Source organism: Coloeus monedula (genome assembly GCF_965178545.1).
Source record: "Coloeus monedula genome assembly, chromosome: 22".
Classification (NCBI taxonomy): Eukaryota; Metazoa; Chordata; class Aves; order Passeriformes; family Corvidae; genus Coloeus; species Coloeus monedula.
This window is the reverse complement of record NC_138802.1, coordinates 8,187,800-8,206,596: the sequence shown is the minus strand read 5'-3', so window position 1 is coordinate 8,206,596 and position 18,797 is coordinate 8,187,800.

The following is an 18,797-nucleotide window of genomic DNA, read 5'->3' as shown; positions in this document are numbered from 1 at the left end:
TGTGTGTCTGGGTGTGTGTGTATCTGTGTGTCTGTCTGTGTGTCTGGGTGTGCATGTCTGGGGGTGGGTGTGAGTGTGTGAGTGTGTGTGTGTGTGTGTGTGTGTGTCTGTGTGTGTGAGTGTGTGTGTGTGTCTGTGTGTGTCTGTGTGTGTCTGTGTGTCTGTGTGTGTGTCTCTGTGTGTGTGTGTGTCTGTGTGTCTGTGTGTGTCTGTGTGTGTTTCTGGGTGTCTGTGTGTGTGTCTGTGTGTGTACGTGTGTGTGCGTGTGTGTGTCACTGTGTACAGATGTGTGTGTGTAAATACACACGCGGGAGCGTGCACATGTGGGGAGCGGTGGGGGGTGGCTGTCGCTGTGTTTACATGCGTGTGAGTGTGTGTGTGTAGAGTGCACGTGTGTGTGTGGGAGAGAGAGAGTGTGCAGGTGTGTGTGCCACTGTGTGCATGTGTGTGTGTGAGTGTGTGTGTGCGGGAGTGTGCAGCTGTGTGTGTCGCTGTACACGTGTGTGTGTCTGTGTGTGTAAACACGCGCCCATGGTTGCATGGGGCGGCACATGTGGCGGGTGTGGGCAGGTGAGTGTCACGGTGCGTGTGTGTGTGTGTAAGTGCACGTGTGAGTGCAGGGGGTGTCTGTGTGTGTGCTGCATGTGTGGGAGTGTGTGTGCACATATCTGTGTATGTGAACTGCATTTGTGTCAATGTTCATGTGTGTGACTGTGTGTGTGCACAAGTGTGAGCATGAGTGGCATGTGTGTCCACGTGCTTGTTTGTGCACATGTGAGTGTGCAAGGGCATGTGCACATGAATGTGCAAGGGTGTGCACCTGTACATGTGTGTGAGTGTGCAAGGGGCTGTGTGGCTCTCTATGTGTTGCAAGGGTTTGCACACCTGCACGTGTGTGAGTGTGCTGTGTGTGTCTGCGTGCACACGAGTGTGCAAGGGGTACATGGCTGTACATGTGTGCACAAGTGAGTGCACACCTACGTGTGCCTGGCTCTGCCACCCCCACCCCAAAATTCCCCTTTTCCCCCAAAAAATTTGTATTAAAAAATCATTAAAAATCACTAAAAGCCTAAAAAGAGGATGAAAAATGCAATTCCCCTTGTTGGTCTTGTTTTAAAAAAAAAAGTCCTCAAAATAAAAAAAAAAGCACAAAAAACGCACAAATATTGAAAAAAGCACCCCAAAAGTACAGGAAATTATTGCACCACAAAAAGGTAAAAAGAGAGGGGAAATGGCAAAAAAATAAAAAAAAAAGTTGACTAAAAGGTGCACAGAAATTGAAGAAAAATGGGGAAAAAAAACAGGAAAGGAAAAATAAAGAACAGAAATGTACAAAAATTTTAAAAGCCTGACAAAAGTAAGAAAAATCAAATATTGCACAAAAAAAATCTTAGGAAAAAAACCACAAAAAACAAAGCTAGAAAAAATTGTGCACCAAAATGCACAAAAATTTAAAGAGCAAAACAGGGTGGTGAAATGCAAAGAAAAGACACCAAAAGAGCAAGTCCCAAAAGCACTAAAAAGACAAAAGCAGAAATTGCACCAAAAACCAGAAAAACTAATATAAATATTAATTTTCTTTCCTAAATCTGCCCGATTTTGCCCCAAATTTGGCCCTTCCACGCAATTCCTCAACTGTAAATTCCACTAAATAACCACTGGCTCCATCCCAGACCCTTTTCCCCCTTTTTGCCCATCCCAAGCGAGCCGGGTTGGGGTTTTGCCGACTCGGCATTCCCGGCGGGACCCCTCCCCGGCGCCGCGGGAATGCTGATGGAGGAAAACGGCCGGAGCGGGATAATCCCGGCGGGGCCGAGGGGCTGGAGGGGATTTAGGGGGATTTGCTCCGGGGAAAAGGGTTAAAATAACACCGGGGGGAGGGCGAGGGGGAGGCCGGAGGCCACCGGGATGGGCTCAGCCATTCCAAGGGATCCGGTTTTGCTGGGGATCGAGGCCACAAGGGTGGGCTCAGGGAGGCGACCTCTGTCCAGGACAGGTCACAGGGTGGGATCAGCCTCTCCATGGGACTGGAGTTCTGGGGGAGACCCGAGGCTACAGGGGTGGGCTCAGGGAGTCCAGCGGTGCGAGAGGACAGGAACAAAGGGATGGGATCAGCCTCTCCATGGATCCGGGTTGTGTGGAGGACCGGGACAAAGGGATGGGCTCAGCTTCCTCATCCCCACCACAGATTTCGGCTTTGACGCCCCCAGCACAGCCCCCCACCCCAGGGATGTCTCCTGCAAACTCTCGTTCCCAGCAGACAAGGAAATCCGGGTTGGCGATCTCTTCGATCCCTTCCTTGCGCTGCATCACTCATGACAAGCTCGTTATCTCACTGCCTCTCCCATCCCGACCCAGACTCACCCTCCGGAGCACCAGGGACACGCAAGTCCTGGTGACACATGGGATGTGGGGAGGGGATTTGGACACGGCTCCCATTTTTTCAGGTGAAGTCCAGGCTGAAATCATCTTTCCGGGAATGTTTTTTTGGGGTAATAAAGCTGGCATCACAGGATGGATCATGGGAGAGAATGTGGCTTGGCTGGGACTTGATGCCATACACCAAAAATCCTGGATTATGCCTTAAAATATAGGGAATCCTAAGAATTTGACACCCAACGCTGAGCATCCTTGGGATGGAGTTAATCCACTCCAGGGGGGAATTTATTTCAATATTCCCAGTGTCCTCCAACGTTTGAGCCTCGAGGAGCTTTAAAATATTTCCCTGAGGCAAAAAATTGGGTTTTATTCTTTTAAAGTCCAGCCAAAAATCCCCAAAAATGGGATTTCCAGAGCTCCACCATCCCAATTCCTCCAAATCCCAAAAAAAAATCAAGGAAAACATATGCAGGAGTGCAGAATTCCGGTACAACAACCCCAGCCCCCAACAGCTGGACCAGCTGCCAACATCTGCCCGGCGCCACACCCCAGTGATCCCGCCAGCATTCCATGAATTGGGTCAATCCGGCGTGGTTTTCCTGGCGTGAGGCTCTTTGAAGGTGTGGGTTGAGTCGGGGTCAGGTCACCTGGAAAAACGCAGCCCAGGTGATGAAATTGGGGATAAAGTCCATCCAGAAACAGGATTTGTCATAAAATTGGGTTGGGCAATGGTGACACAGCTTCCACAGGGATTTCAGCCTTACTTGAAATGCCCTGGCTTGGCTTTTCCTTTGGGATTTTGAGCTGGTTTTGGCTTGTTATGTGGGGGATACTCCTGGAGCCTCCTGGTCCAGCTCTAGGGATGCGAGGGAGCTCCTGAATATCCTTAGTATTTGGATTTAGCAGCTGGATCTCCTTGGATTTCACTTTTCATCCTTAAACCTGGATTAGTTAAACCCCAGGATTAGCAAAACTGGGATTAAAGTGCATTAAACCCTCCAGTCCTTGGGTTAGAGTAGACTGGAGAAAGGTTCTATGTCTGAAAAAGCAGGAACACTGGTCCAAATAAAATCAATTATTATAATTTAATGTATCCCAATTAATAAATAAAAAGTTTTCCAGCCCAGGCAGCAACTTCCTTGTCCTAAACTGACCTGGTTTTGTTGGCTTTTCATTCAATAAACACAGAAAAGATGGGAAAACAAAGGGAAATTCTGTTTTATCCATGAAAAGGGGAAAATTAACCTGCAGTTCTGCCTCTTCCAAAGGTGGGTTTTCCATTTCATCCCTTATTTTGCATTTTTAGGGCACCACGAATGGATGAAAACATGGGGAGAAAAGAGGTCGGGGCTAAAAATAACCGGGTGAGTCAGGGCCAGCACCAGGAGCGTTGTGCCAACGGAGCCAGAGCTGAAACCCGTGAGAAGAGGAGAGGAGAAAATCCATTTTCCCTTTGGCTCCACATGTTCATGCATGAGGATTCCTAGTCCTTCTCCGAGAAGAAAGGAAAAGGAGGATATATGGATATATATATATATATATATATATATATACGTGTGTGTGTGTGTGTGTGTGTGTGTCTATAAATGTGCATTTAATCCTGCTTTTCTCATTCCATACACCCCCCCTGGATTTCCCAAGAACCCCTAAAACAGCCAAAACAGCAGAAAAAGGGGATTTTTCCCTCCTCTTCCATAATACTATGATGAATTAATTCCCACTTGCCTATGATTTTTCCCCTTGGGGAGCTATTTCTGGAGTCAAAGGCTGTTAATGACAATAATTAATCATTAATGATAATAAGTGGATAATGGCCACTCCTGTGGGATGTTCCCTTTATTGTTTAATTTTTGGATTAATTCTTTGATTTTATTTCATCCCGTTGCTGTGATGTGGAGGATGCCATGGGGGAATTGTTTTGGGAGAGTTGCTGAGTTTTTGGGGTTCAGTCACTGGGATTTTTTCCACCTGGGGAGAAAAAGGTTGGAACAGAGAGGAAAAAAAAAAGGTGGGATAGGGAGAAAAAAAGAGATGGATTACAAAGAAAAAGGGTGGAATAGGGAGAAAAACAGGAAGAACAGGGACGAAAAAGGTAGAATAGGGAGAAGAGGTGAAACACGAATTAAAATAAAAAAGGTGGAATGGAAGGAAAATAAGAGTGGAGTGAAGAAAATTAGTGGAATAGGGAGAAAATGGGTGGAACAGAGTGAAAAAAGGGTAGAATAGGGAGAAAACCGGGAGGATTGGAGATAAAAAAAAGGTGGGACGGAGAAAAAAGGTTGGATCAGAGAGAAAAAAGGTGGAATAAGGAGGAGAAAAAAGGTGTAATAGGGAGAAAATGGGCGGAACAGGGTGAAAATAGGTTGGAAGAGAGAGAAAAAAGGTGGAACACGGCGGGGAAAAGAGTGGATTAGCGAGAGAAAGGGTGGGGAAAGGCCGTTTTTCCCTGTGTCTGCCATTCCAGGCACATTCCCAAGGTCTCAGCCCTGGCCTGCCGTAGGAGCACTCGGGGCTTTGGGAGCAGGAATCCTGCAAGGAAGGGGACGGGAGCGGTACCAGAACGCCCAGTACCCCAAAGGACCCTCTTCCCCTCTCCAGCATCACGATCCCGGTGGGAATCCACCCACACCTGCTCAGATTTAGGAATTTTCCAGGTTTGGGGGGGATTTTCGAGCAGCTGATCAGAGCATCCCGCAGAGAAATCCGGTGTTTGCTTCCAGAGTGATGAATTTCTTTACAGGCAGATTTTGATCTTCCCATCCTATATTCCCTGCCAGGCTTGGAAAACCCCTAAATCCTGATTTTTCACTCAAAATAGCCCAATTTGGCAAACGTAAGGCATCCTGACAACCCTGGAGGTGCCGATATGGAGGGATCCTCCTTCTGCCCTTTGGCATCCCTGGAATGCCCAATCATCCATGAGGAGCCTGGAAAAGGGCTGGAGGAGGATTTTGAGGATGAATTTTAGGGGATTTGGGGTCAGAGGGTGCATAAATGTTGGGTTTGAGGGTGGGGATGTGAGCCAGGTGCTGCCGGAGGGCACAGGGTGAGGTGCTCCATGCATCCCACTGCAGATGGAGAAGGAGATCCCATCTTTTGGGATGCTCCACTTTCAATTAATTAATTTAATAATTATTTCCCTCTTCCTGCACAAGGTACATTTCACCCCCTGGGCCCACCGACAGCATGTGGGTGCAGGTGGCTTTGGCATCCCAAGCTGGAAAACACTAGGAAGGGGAAGAAAAGCCCCCAAATCCTAATTCCTTCCGTTAAAAATCCCTGAGGCTCCAGACAAGATGGGCTTTGCCTCCCCATCCCTTACTGGACTGGGAAGTGCCCAGTTTGAGCACTGGGAATGGGTCGGAGCAGGCTCCATGGGCAATTCCCGCCCCGCAGGAAGGAGGATTAATCCCCATTACCTAATTAACTGCCTGAATAATAATGAGTCAGGTATTTGTGTGTCATCAGCTCTTGGCTGCAGGGACATGTCGGAGACAGCAAACGCGGCTCAGCAAATCCAGGAGCTAAAAATTCCTCCGATCCCAACTTTCCCGGGGAGGGAGCAGCTCCGCAGGGTGGGGCCGGCGGCTCCGTCCTCCCAGGACGCTGCAACTCAGCTTTTTGGGAATATTGCCCTTCCAGGATGGTGCAGTTTTATTTGGGGGATATCACAATTTCAGGAGAGTGAAATTAAAATTTTTTGGGATCATTATTCGCCCAGGATGACACAATTTGATTTTGGGGGGATATCACCCTCCCGGGATGGCTAGATTTGATTTTTGTGGAGCCTCCCATCCTCCCAGAAAGATACAACTTGATTTTTTGAGGAATATCGCCCTCCCAGTGTGATGTAATTTAAATTTGGGTAGGCAATATGAATTTTTGGGGAGCGCCAGGGAGTTTGAATTCTGAGTGGGTCATAACCCTCCCAGGAAAACACAATTTGAAATTTTGGAGGTGCAACACCCGGCAGGCTTATAAAATTTGATTTAGGGGGGGTCATTAGCTTCCCAGGATAATGCAATTCCATTTTGGGGGGCATCAGCCATCCAGGATAATGGAAGTCTAATTCTGGGGGATTATTATCCTTCCAGGACCATGCAAATTGATTTATTGGGAAGGCATCAGCTTCCCAGGGGGGTGAACTTTGATTTTTGGGGGGATATAGCCCAGCCAAGACAATGCAATGGGATTTCTGGGGGGGATTATCACCCTCCCATGATGGTGAAAATTGATTTGGGGGGGGGCTAGTGGATACCCAGGACAATGTAATTTAATTTTGGGGGGATCATTATCCTCCCAGGACAATGCAAATGGACTTTTTGGAGGGTATCATCCTCCCAGGATGATGCAATCAGACATTTTGGGGATCGTCACCCTCCCAGGACAACACAATTCAATTCAGGGGCGGTTATCAGCATTCCAGGATGATGCAATTGGATTTTTTGGGAAGAGCACCCACCCAAGACAATGCAACTTGATTTTTGTGAGGTTCTCCCACCACCACTCCACCTTCTACAGCCTCACCCGCCCTCTCCATAACCCCATTCCCCAAACTCATGATTCAGCAGCTCCCAAAAAACCCGGGAGGCAGATTACAAACTCCTTTCCAAGTGGGAGAAGAAGAAAAGCCATGCCGACGGCTTGCTTCCAAAAAATCCCCAAACCTCCCAAAAAATGCCTCCATCAGCTCAGGGATTTATTGAACTACTTTCTTCTGCTTTATAAATAACCTGGAATAAAAGGTTGGATCGACATTATTATTATTATTATTATTATTGTTGTTGCTGTTGTTGATTTTGTTGTTGCTGTTGCTGTTGTCAGCATCGACGGGAGAGACAACACAACGCTTACAACCCTTTCCTCATGGATTTGGGGATATTCTCCTTATATTTGGGGGTGATACAGAGCTGCTGGATGAAAGCAATGGAAAATATTCCCAAAAGCTCTGGCCTGGGTGGATTTTCTGGCGGTGCTGGGTCACCATCCGTCTGCTTCTCCCAATTAAAAGAATTAAGGGAAGGAAATTGGAAATGTGGCCCCCGCTGCCCCTCGTCGGGAGCAATTAAATCCCGTGGGTTAATGAGCGGGATTTAATTAGGAAAAGGAAAAGGTTCCACTCATTAGATGGAAGTGGAGACAACAGAGTGGGGGGCTTAGACCCCCCAGAAATGTGTGATGATGGAGAGGGTGTGGCTGGAAAAGGGGGGACCAATGGCGTTTGCCATGAAATTCCCATATTTGGCGGTTTTCCCGGCTGGATTTGGCCAAGGAGATGCCAAGAGCCTTTTTGTGTCCTATCCAGGCATTTTGCAGGTTTAAGGATTTTAAACACAAATTTGAGGCTCCAGTGGGTCTGGAATTCACTGAGGCCAAACTGGCTCTTGTGTCTCCCCAGGGGGATTTTCCTTCCCCATTACCGGGGATGTAAATGGGATGGGGGCGGGTAAAAGCCCTGAGGATGTGCCGAAGGGTGGCCAGCAGTGCCTGGCTCTATCCCCCTGCACCCTGATCCCACGTCCTCCAATCCACCACGCACCTGTGTAAGCATCTCCTGCTGTGTTCCCAAGCTTCCCGTCCCACACAATCCCGTGCAATCCCACGGAATTCCATGCAATCCCAGTGGAATCTGATGCAATCCCATGCAGTCCTATGGATTCACCTGACGAAATGCTGTGCAATCCCATCAATAATCCCATTCAGTCATCCCAAGGAGTCCCATTCAATCATCCCATGGAATCCCATGCAATTCCATGGAATCCCATGCAATCCCATGCAATCATCCCATGGAATTCCATTAAATATCATGCAACCAACCCATGCAGTTCCCATACAATCACCACAAGGAATCCCATTAAATAACCTGGAACCATCCCATGCAATTATCCTATACAATTCCCATGTAATCCATGCAATCCCATGAAAGATGATGAAATCGCATGCAATCATCCCATGAAATCTCATGTTATTCCTGTGCAATTCCCATGCAATCCCAAAATTCAGCCCCCACGGGCAGCAGCTCTGCTGCATCCTGCAGGAAGGGTGCGATGGAGCCAGGGCAAAGCCCCCGGCACTGGTTCTTAGCACTGAATTCTTTGCATAAGAGGGAGATAGGAAAATGCTGGAAAAGTGCTTCCCAGCACGTCCTGGCATGCCGGGGAACCGGCCCGGCTGCAGCCGTCCCAGTGGGATAGGGGGATACTCAGAACATCCCATAAAGTCCAAAAACATCCCCCATTGGGGTTCCTTGGGTGTTTCAAGTCACAATTTTGGGAGTGAGGGGATTCAGCAATGCACACCGGGATGGTGAGCAGTGCCGGCGGGATGGATCCGAAGATTCGGGAATGTCAAAGCGAGGTCACCCTGGATCTTGCCGGGGCTTGTCCATTCCCACGCAGGCACTTTGATCCCTCCCGCACTTTTCAGTCTCTGAAATTCCTGCGGCTTTTGAATTTCATTCTGTATTCCCCAACCTGGGATTTCAGATGGATTTCCACACTTCTTGGCTCATTGAGGGGGATCAGCATTTTCGGGCTTCACCCCCATTTTCCACAGACCTCCAAAAAATGTGGGTCAGACAAAAAACTCTCCCTTCCCAAACCCAAGGTCAAATCCCGGTAACACCCTCCCCAAAACCACTCCAGCCAGGAGCTGCTGGGACCTGCCCTGCTTGGCCACCGGAGCCCCAAAATTTGGGGAGTGGGGTCAGGTCAGGGCTTGTTGCCTCCTGTTGCAGGAGTCAAGGCCAGCTTAGAAGCACTGCTCTGGATCCAAGCAAAGGCTGAGTCCAGGGAAGATCATGGCATGGATAGGCACCAGTTCCCAGTGGGAATGGGGGCGGGGCATGGGGGATAAAGAAGATTGCAGGGTGAAGGACATCTCCGGGGTGAAGGATATCCGTGGGGTGAAGAAAATGCATAGGGTGGAAGATGTCCATGCGGTGAAGGACATACATGGAATGAAGGATGTCTCTGGGGTGAAGAACATCCATGGGGGGATAAAGGACATTCATGGGACGAAGAACATCCGTGTGGGGAAGGATATCTGTGGGATCCAGGACATCTGCAGAGTGAAGGACATCCATGGTGTCAAGGATATCCATGGGGTGAAGAACACCTGTGGAGTGAAGGAAGTTCAGGGAATTAAGAACATCTGCAGGGTAAAGGACCTCCATGAGGTGAAGGATGTGTGTGGGGAATGAAAGACATTCCACGGAGGAGTGAAGGACATTCCATGGGGTGACGATGGGCAGATGTCCTGGAACACCATTTGAGCAGGGTCCCACTGAGGGGTCCTGCACTGGGGACACCTGGGAACAGGTCACTGTGAGGTGGGGTTGGATTTTGGGGTGAGGCCCCGGCCAGGGCCCAGCAGTGCTTCCAGGCTGTGGGAGCAGCAGAGCAGCAGCAGCAGCAGAAGCAGGAGCAGGAGCAGTTCCTTCCTCATTCCAAGCCCTTGCACAAGGGTGGGGTGGGCGTGTGCTGGCCTGACGCAGGCGATGGGCACAGTCTTGCCCGGGAGCTGCCTCCTCCCTGCCTCCTCACCCCCTCTTTGCCCGTTTTTTGGGATGCTCCAGAGCTGGATGGTAGAAAAAATCCCCCAGGGTTGGGGAGCAGCATCATGTCCAAGCCCTTTTCCCAGGGTCAGGCTCCCTGGCAACAACCACCTGGCTGAGGCGTCTGCCAGCCCCTGTATCTCCCCACATCCTCACATCCCACCTGCTCACTCAGGAGCCACATTTAGGGAATTTGCTCCCACAAAACCTCTCAAACATTCCCAGCCCCCAAGCCACAGGTGCCGGTGCTGTGTGTGGGTGCTGGGAGCTCATTCAGCTCGAGGCCCTTTTTTTGATGGACATACTTTGAAGTTTCCTTCCTACAAGACTGGGACAACCTAAGGAAAATAGGAATGCTGGGGGCTCCGGTAGGAGTCGGGGGTGGGAGCTGGCATTGCATGGCCTGGCTGCCCCCACAGCACCTCGCACGGGGCCCTTTCACACTCCCTTTGCACACTCCCAGCTCACACTCCCTCCCTTTGCACACCTGCTCCATGTGCACACTGCACACAGGTGTGCACATGCCTTCCATGCCTGTTCCTTTTGGAATTTTGCTCCCCTGGAGCCCTGGTTCCCTTTGCACACTTGCTCCCACGTGTTTGTTCCAACGCCCTTGCTGCCCTTGCACACTCAGTCCCTTCTCCCTCTCACTCTCCCTCTGTGCTCACTCCCCTTGTACACTCATTCCCCCTCCACTCTCTCTCCCTTTGTTTGGGCTCTCCCCTTGCCCACTCAGGCCCCTCTGCAGCTTGGTGCCCTTCTAGAATTGTTGTCCTTGCACACTCGCTCCCTTCCACACTTGCTCCTTGTGCACTCTCACTTCCCTTGCTCATTTATTTCCTTCATACATGTTCTCCCCTTGCACACTCCCATTTCCTTGCACGCTCCTCATTCCTTTCCACACTCCCATTCCCTTGCACACTCCCTGCCTTGCACGCCTGCCATTCACAAAGAGCCGTGAGGCCAAATAAACCCAGGGAAAGGTTTATTCTCTTTGCCCCTAGAATTCCCAGCCCTGCCCCAAATGCAGGATCAGAGGGGTGCAGGCCTGGCCCCCCAGCCTGGAGCTGTGTTTTACCCCCACGCTGCAGAATCCCAGGTTTGGGGTCCCTCCAACAAGGACCGAAGCCCCTTTCCCACGCACCGGCCCCCCCCAGGGTTATTTTCGCTGCCCCCCACAGTGTGAGCTTTTCTCTCTCTTCCCTTCCCCTGCCCAAGGTTTCCTCCCAGCTTCCTGGCCCGCCTGTTTATTCCCAAATCCCAGATTTCTTTGTTTGCCCGGTGGTAATTTTCCATCGAGGCTCCAAATCCGTGAATTCCCGCATTGCCCACCTGAAAAATTCCTGTCCCGCGGAATAAAACCATTTGTGGGGTTTATAGACACAAACCCTCATTTATTTTCCCTCCAAATCCTGAAAATTCATTTCCCCAGAAGTTGGGAAAATAAATTTGGGAGAAAGAACAAAAAAAAAAAAAAAAAAAAAAAAAAAATTATAATAAATATATTTCTGCATGGAGGATCTTGCCCAAAAACTCAAATTTTCCAAAACTTTGGGGAAAATTATCATTTTGCATTCATCAAAAATGGATTGACATCAGGATCTGGGATACCAGGGAGCAGTGGAAGGGGTTTTTTCCTGGGTTGTAGATATAAGGCCTATGGAGAAGAATCCTGAGGATGCTGGTTTGGGATGAGCCAGGAGCTGGTACCCAGGTGGAATGAGGGGCTGAGATGCTCAGACACATGAATATTGCAAATGTATATAAAATACTTATTGTATATTAATATATAGAAGGATTTGGGTGGAGTTTGCATTAAGAAGCTGCAAAATTAGATGTAAATCTATCTATTCAGAGGTTAATTGGGAATTTTTCACAAGAAAGTCACAATAAAACCCGTGTATGGAGGTTTTGGGGTCATTTTTGCACTAGAAAACTGTAAAATTATATACAAATATAGGGAGTGGGCTTGTGGTGGGTTTTGCAACAGAAGGCCACAAAATTATACATAAATTTAAATATATGGAGGGTTTGGGGTCTTTTTTGTATTAGAAAGACACAAAATTGTATGAAAAAAATAATTATATATGGGGGATTGGGGCCTTTTTTCCTAGAAAGTAGAAAATTTATATCTGTATTTAATATATGAGATAAAAATAATATTGGTATGTTGTATAAACATAGTATTACTCTAATAATAATATAAATATAATACTAATTCACATGGCTATGTTGTACAATAAATATATGGCAATATAGTATCATGTGATAAAATAACCATATAATATAGGATAATAAAGATATAAGATATAAGATATAATAAATATATAAGAAGATATAATATAGAATAATAGAACAGAATAAAATGGAATAAATAATTATCCATATTTCAATATTAATATAATATTATCTAAAGATGACTAAAATAAACAGTGTTAATAAAATATACTCAATAAATACTCCCAAAACTACATATTTTACTCTTTCAAATCCCATGGAAAAACCTCTTCATCCTTTTCCCAAGGAAAAGTGGAGCAAAAACTCCCAGCTGGAGAGAAGGGTGAGCCCATGACACTGACAGCACCAGACCTCAGACACCCAGAGGAGGTGATTTTTGGGGTGGATTTTTCATAATTTTTTCAATATTTCCCCTTTAAATGCCCATGACAGGGAGAATTTTTTTGTGATTTTTTTGTGCATATTTTCCATAATTTTTCCAAAATTTAACCCTTTAAATTCCAGCAATGGGAGGAAACGCGACTTTTTGGGGTGGATTTTCCATACCTTAGGGAAGCTTGATCTATGGATTCAGCAGCCTGGAGAGAGGCTGAGATCACGCAAGCTTGTGACACTCATGGAACCGGCTGTGAGCCCTTAAATCCCACTGGAAGATTCACTGGAATTGTGATATTTTGGGGAGAATTTTCCACAATTTCCCCTTTAAATAACACTGAGGAGGAAACTGTAATTTTTTTGGTGAAGATTGTCCAAATTTTTTTCTAAAATTTCCCCCTTATATCCCACTGAGGAGGGAAATTGTGACACTTAGGAGTGAATTTTCCATAATTTTTTCCGACATTTCCCCTTAGATACCACTGAGAAGGAAAATTGTGACTTTTGGGGGAAGATTTTCAAAGTTTTACCCAAATTTCCCTCTTAAACTCCACCAAGGGGAGGAATTGTGATTTCTGGGGAAGGATTTTCCATCATCTGGGAGAGGTCAATCCATGGATGAAGGTTTTTTGGGATGTGCCTGCAGCATCCCACCAGCTGTGGGTACCGCAGGTGGTGTGGGCAGGGATGCAGGAACCGCAGCATCCCCTCAAATCCCCAAATCCTCCTTTTTTTAAGGAAAAATCTTTTCTAATGAGTTTAATCCGCGATGGAATTTTTTTCCAGGTATTTTTGGGCTCTTATTCCCCGCCCAGGGAGATGCTGGAGGCTTGGTGCCTGCGTGTGTTGTTTTCCTCTTCCCAGAACAGCCAGAGAACAAACTAAAAAATAATAAAATAAAAAGTAATCAAATCAAGCCCGGCTGAGGCCATTCCCGGGGCAGGAAAATTCCAGAAAGGTGGGGAAAAAAACGTGTTTATTTAATTTAGGAAACGCAAAAAAAACCCTCCCGGTGCTATTGACGGCGGGATGTGGCTTTGTGGGGGGAACAAAGGGCCGGGAACCCCCGCGGGGAGGAGGAAGAGGAGGAGGAGGAGGAAAGGAGGAAAAGAGGAGGAGAAGAAGAGGAGGAAGAAGAGCAGGAGGAGGTGTGAGCGTTCCTCATCCGCTGCAGCGCCGAGTCCTTCCCTCCCTGGAATTCCCTTCCCGGCTCGGCGATGTCCTGGGAGCGCGGGGAGGGGGCAGGGAAATCATAAATCCAATTAATGGAATTCTTGTGTTGAGTTCAGTTTTACATCCCTGGGTTTTAATGTGCTCGGATTTGGGATTGGTTTATTTCAGTTTTTAATGTTACTTATTTTCTGTATTTTTATTTAAGTATACTTTGTGTTTATTGTTGGTTTTATATTTTATGGTTTTATATTATTTTAATTTTAGTCTTTTACTTCTAATAATTTTCATATCATTTTCATTTTTGTTAGTTTGTTAATATTCGTTTATTTCTCATTCTTTTTTTCCTGGGTTTTTGTAATATTTTTCTATTCTCTTTTTATTCATTTTTCTATTATTTTATTTTGTATCATTCATTTTTATATTCTTTTGGGTTTAATTCATATTTCATATACTTTTACATTTCTATTCTTTTATTTTTGTATTATTTTATTCCTATATTCTCATTTTTAAATTTTTCTCATTTTCATATTCTTTTCAATTTACATTGTTTTCCCTTTTTATCCATTTTACTACTTTATTTGTGCATTTTTATTTGTAATTAATTTATTATCACTTTGCTCTGCATTATTTTTGGATTGTATTATTTTATTATTCCTTTCTTTATTATTTTATATTATTTTTCGTCTTCCTTTAGTTTCTTTTTGCATCCACGTGGGTTTATCCTTCTTTTCCTGCCTTTATTTTCCCATTATTTCACCTTTCTATTCTTTATGTCCCTATTCCCATTTTTACCTTCCTGCATTTATTCCTTTTTAACTGGGTTTTTTTCTATTATTTTAATTTCCCTTCATTACCTTTTACACTATTTGACTTCCACATCATTTTCCTTCTCTATTCCTTCATTTTCAGATTATTTATTATCTTTTCCCCTTTATTCTGCCACTAAACCACTAAATTTTGCCTTTTCCCAACTCTTTTTCAGGACATCCACCTTTAAAGGGGCATTTTCCGTCTGCCACCTCCAATCCTGGAGATTTTACCATCTGAGTGTAGTAAAATATGGGGTGAAATTCTGCTAAAAACCTGCTTAAGCCAGTAAATGAAACAGTTCTCAAAAAATTAAAATTATAGATGATTAATTATTGTTGTTGTTGTTATTGTTGCTGTTATTGTTACTATATTATTATTATTATCATTATCATTTTCATTATCACTGCTGCAGAGAGTGGATCCCTGGGTGATGGGGGATGGAAAACAAAGGGGTTTGGGGGGCACAAGGAGGGGGTGGTTATTTCAGGCTGGGTTTCTCTTTAGTCTCGGTTTATCTTTGGACCCGATGAAAAATTCTGGGGGCTGTGGAGATGGAGCTCTGTGGGGCCCTCCCCCCGATTTATTTGGGGGCACAGTGCTGTAAAAATTCTTTTACTGGGGAATGTCAGTCTGGGAAAGTGAAGTTTTGTAAGACTCAATGGTGCTGAATCTACAGATCTCATGGGGGGCCCTGAGTTGAAAAACGGGGTCTCCTTGGGGAGAAATTGGCTGGTTGGGGCACCCCATGCTGCTAAAATAATAGGTTTATTGGGGATCGCAGAGCTGCAAACTGGGTATTTTGGGGAGCCCCATGATGCCAAAAACAATAGGTTTTGTGGGGGATCCCAAGAGTGCAAAATTAGGTCCCCAGGGAGATGCAGAGATGCATCAAATGCTGCAAAAATTGGGGAGGGAGGGGGGGGAGGATCCCAATGCTGCAAAAAAGGGTCTTTTGGGGGGACCCCAAGAGTGAAAACTGGGATTTTTGGGGGATCCCATGCTGCAAAAATGGATTTTTTAGGGAAGATCCCAATGCTGTAAAATTAGATCTTGTTGGGGACCCTGTGCTGGAAAAATGGGGTCTTTTGGTGAACTCCAAGAGTGCAAAAAAGGGTCTTTTGTGGGACCCCATAGTCCAAAATTGATCTTTTTGGCAGGGATCCCCCACTCTAAAAATAGTTTTTTGGGGGGTCCCAGGAGTGCAAAATTGGTGGTTTGGGGCCCCCAATCCCACAGGGAACCTCCAATGGGGGATTTTGTGCTGCAAAAATCTGGGGGGATCCCAATGCTTCAAAAGTTGTTTTCTTGTGGGACCCCACCCCCAAAAATGGGTTCACTGGGAGACCCTGTCATACAATCCCCCCCACTGCAATTTCACGTGTTTTACTCTGGGGAGGGAACCCCTAAATTCCAGTTTGGGGGATCATGCAGATTTTGGGGCACAACCAGCCCTGACAAAAACTTTTCTGCTCCAAACAGGGGTTTTTGCTGCTTTTTCCACAGGTTTTTGCTGCAATTGGAGCACGGGGCTCAAGGAATTAGAGGATTATCCAGGGAAATCTTACCCCTGAGCCCCAGGGGGTTGCTGCCAGCTCCATCATTTCCCAAAACTCGGCTTTGGGAAGGGTAATGTCCATTTGGGGGTTCAAAGGTAATTCCCACGTGTGACAGGGTGGGAATTCCGTCCAGGATCTGGGACCCTTGGACCCCGACACACAAATTTGGAAGGCATTTTCTTAAATCTGGGGGGCATTTGTGGAAATTTGGGACGGCTTTTGGAAACTGGGACCCCACTGGTGCAAACATTGAGTCCCATCTTGGGAATCTGGGGTGTCTTTCCTTGAATTTGGGGGGCTTTCTGCAAACCTGGGACCCTTTTTTAGGAACCTGGGACCGTTCTTAGGGAATCTGGTATCCCTTTTAGGGAACCTGAGGTGTCTTTTTTCAACCCTGGAGCCCCATTTTTGGAACGTGGACCTTTTCTCACATTTGGGGGGAGGATTGTGAATCAGGATTCACTTTGTTAGACTTAGGGTTATTTTTTCTTAAACCTGGGACCCCTTTTTGGGAACCTTGGACCCCTTCAAGGGAACCTGGGGTGTCTTTTTTCAGCTCTGGAACCTCATTGCCCAAACCAAAACCACTTTTTGCAACCACAGAACCCCATTTTGGGAACTCCATGTAAAAACTGAGGAGGCTTTTCTTTGGCAATCAGGGCTCATTTTCTGAAACTTGGGGGCTTTTTGCAAACCTGGGACCTTGTTTTTCAAATCTGGAGGCCCTTTTTGCAACCCTGGTGTCCATTTCTGCAAATCTGGGAACACTTTTTGTATCCCTGTGACAAACCAAGATCCATTTTTGCAAATCAAGGACCCCTTTTTGCAAACCTTGGACCCATTTTTGGGAACCCAGGGACGGTTCTTAAATTTGGGGGGCCTTTTTCGAAATCAGGGCTCCTGTTCTTAAACTGGGGGGATTTTTCTTAAACTTGAGATCCCTTTTTGCAACCCTGGAACCTCATTTTCAGAACCTGAGGTGCCTTTTCTTAAATCTGGGGTGACTTTTTACAAGTCTGGGAGCCCTTTTTGCAAACCTGAGACCTCCTTTTGCAAATTTACCACCCCATTTTGCAAACTTGGGATGCCTTTTTCCAAGCATGGAGCCTCCTGCATCCAAACTTGAAAAGGGCCCCCTGGCCATGAAAGAAAGGGGGTTTGGGGGCATCTTAACAGATAAAATAGAGATTAATTTATGTTTAATGCTTTGCTTAAACTCGGAAGGCTGCGAGTTCTCGTTATTTCTCTCTAGAAGCTCCAATTTACCTTGGAAAATTAAAATTTTGATGGATTTTAAGCATTCACTCCTGTTCCTGGAGATTCTTTCTCATATTTGGGTGGATTTTTAGCATTCCTGGACACACTTTCTGATTTCCAGGCAGGAACAAACCCTTATTTCCCCTTAAACCCCCTAAAACTGAGCCTAAAAGCTGCAGGAGGGTGATTGAGGGCAGTGTTAGGGATCGAGATTCCTATAAACCTGGCCGTGGGATTTGGGGGCACGTGCCCCAGCAGGAAATGTTTTCAGGCATCTATAGTTTAATTTCACTGTTTAATTAATAATGGGGCTATTCTTTGTTAGGAGCTTGCAGGGGATTATGCTGGAGGCAGCTGAGCTTGAGGCTGGATTCTCCTTTTCCAAGTCAGCTCCTTTGATGGGAAAAGGGGTTGTAAATTTATATATTTATATTTTATAGAAATACATATATAACACTCCCTCGTTCTCTCTCTGTACACATATATATAAAATATAAATATTAATATATAAAATACAGCATACATTATATAATATATATATTCTATCATTTTATTAATATGGAAATTATTACATAAAAACATAAATAAATTCACATTTTTATACAGAGAGATTATATACATAATTTGCAATCCGTGGGATAGCTCAGCCTGGGGGATTTAAACCTCCCCTTCCCAGGACTACAAAAATCATAAATACCCCAAAATCCCCCTTTTTTCTTCATTTGAAATACCAAGATGAACCCAGTCCGTTGGGCATTTTCTCCCTCCACGTATTCCCGATGCCGGGATGTTAATCCATGCTGAATCGCATCCCAGAAAACTCTGTCGGGAAGGATTTGGGGGGGAAAAGAACCCTCAGTGAACAAGTTTGCCATGGATTTTCATGCCAAGCCGACTGGGAGGTGGGCGCTGGGTGTTGCTCCGACCCACATTGGGGTTGGATGTGCCATGGGATGGAAGTAGGGGTTTATTTACATTAAATTTCTCCTGCTGGTGCAAAGGGCTGGAAAATCCAACACGACAGCTCCTCCAGGGTCTTGGCCTCTTTCCGACCTGTTGAGCCAAAATAATTCCCTGGTTTTTGTTTGAGGTTACCCCAGTTATAAAATGCAAAGAAGGGAAGGAGGCTGAAAACGGGGGAATTTGAAGATCTCCAGGGCTTTTGTTGCCCCATGTTATGGAAATGGTGTTTTGGAGTGTGGAATTGAGGAAAATTTGGATTTTCCTAGAATAGAATCCCAGTCTGGTTTGGGGTGGGAGGGACCTTAAAGCCCATCTCGTTCCACCTCCTGCCATGGGCAGGGACACCTCCCACTATCCCAGGTTGTTCCAACCTGGCCTTGGGCACTGCCAGGGATGGGGCACTTTCAGGCAGGATTGGCTCTGTCCAGTTGGGAACACCCTCCTCTTCCTCACCACACCCCAGCCCAGCTCCTCCACATCTCCCAATGCGT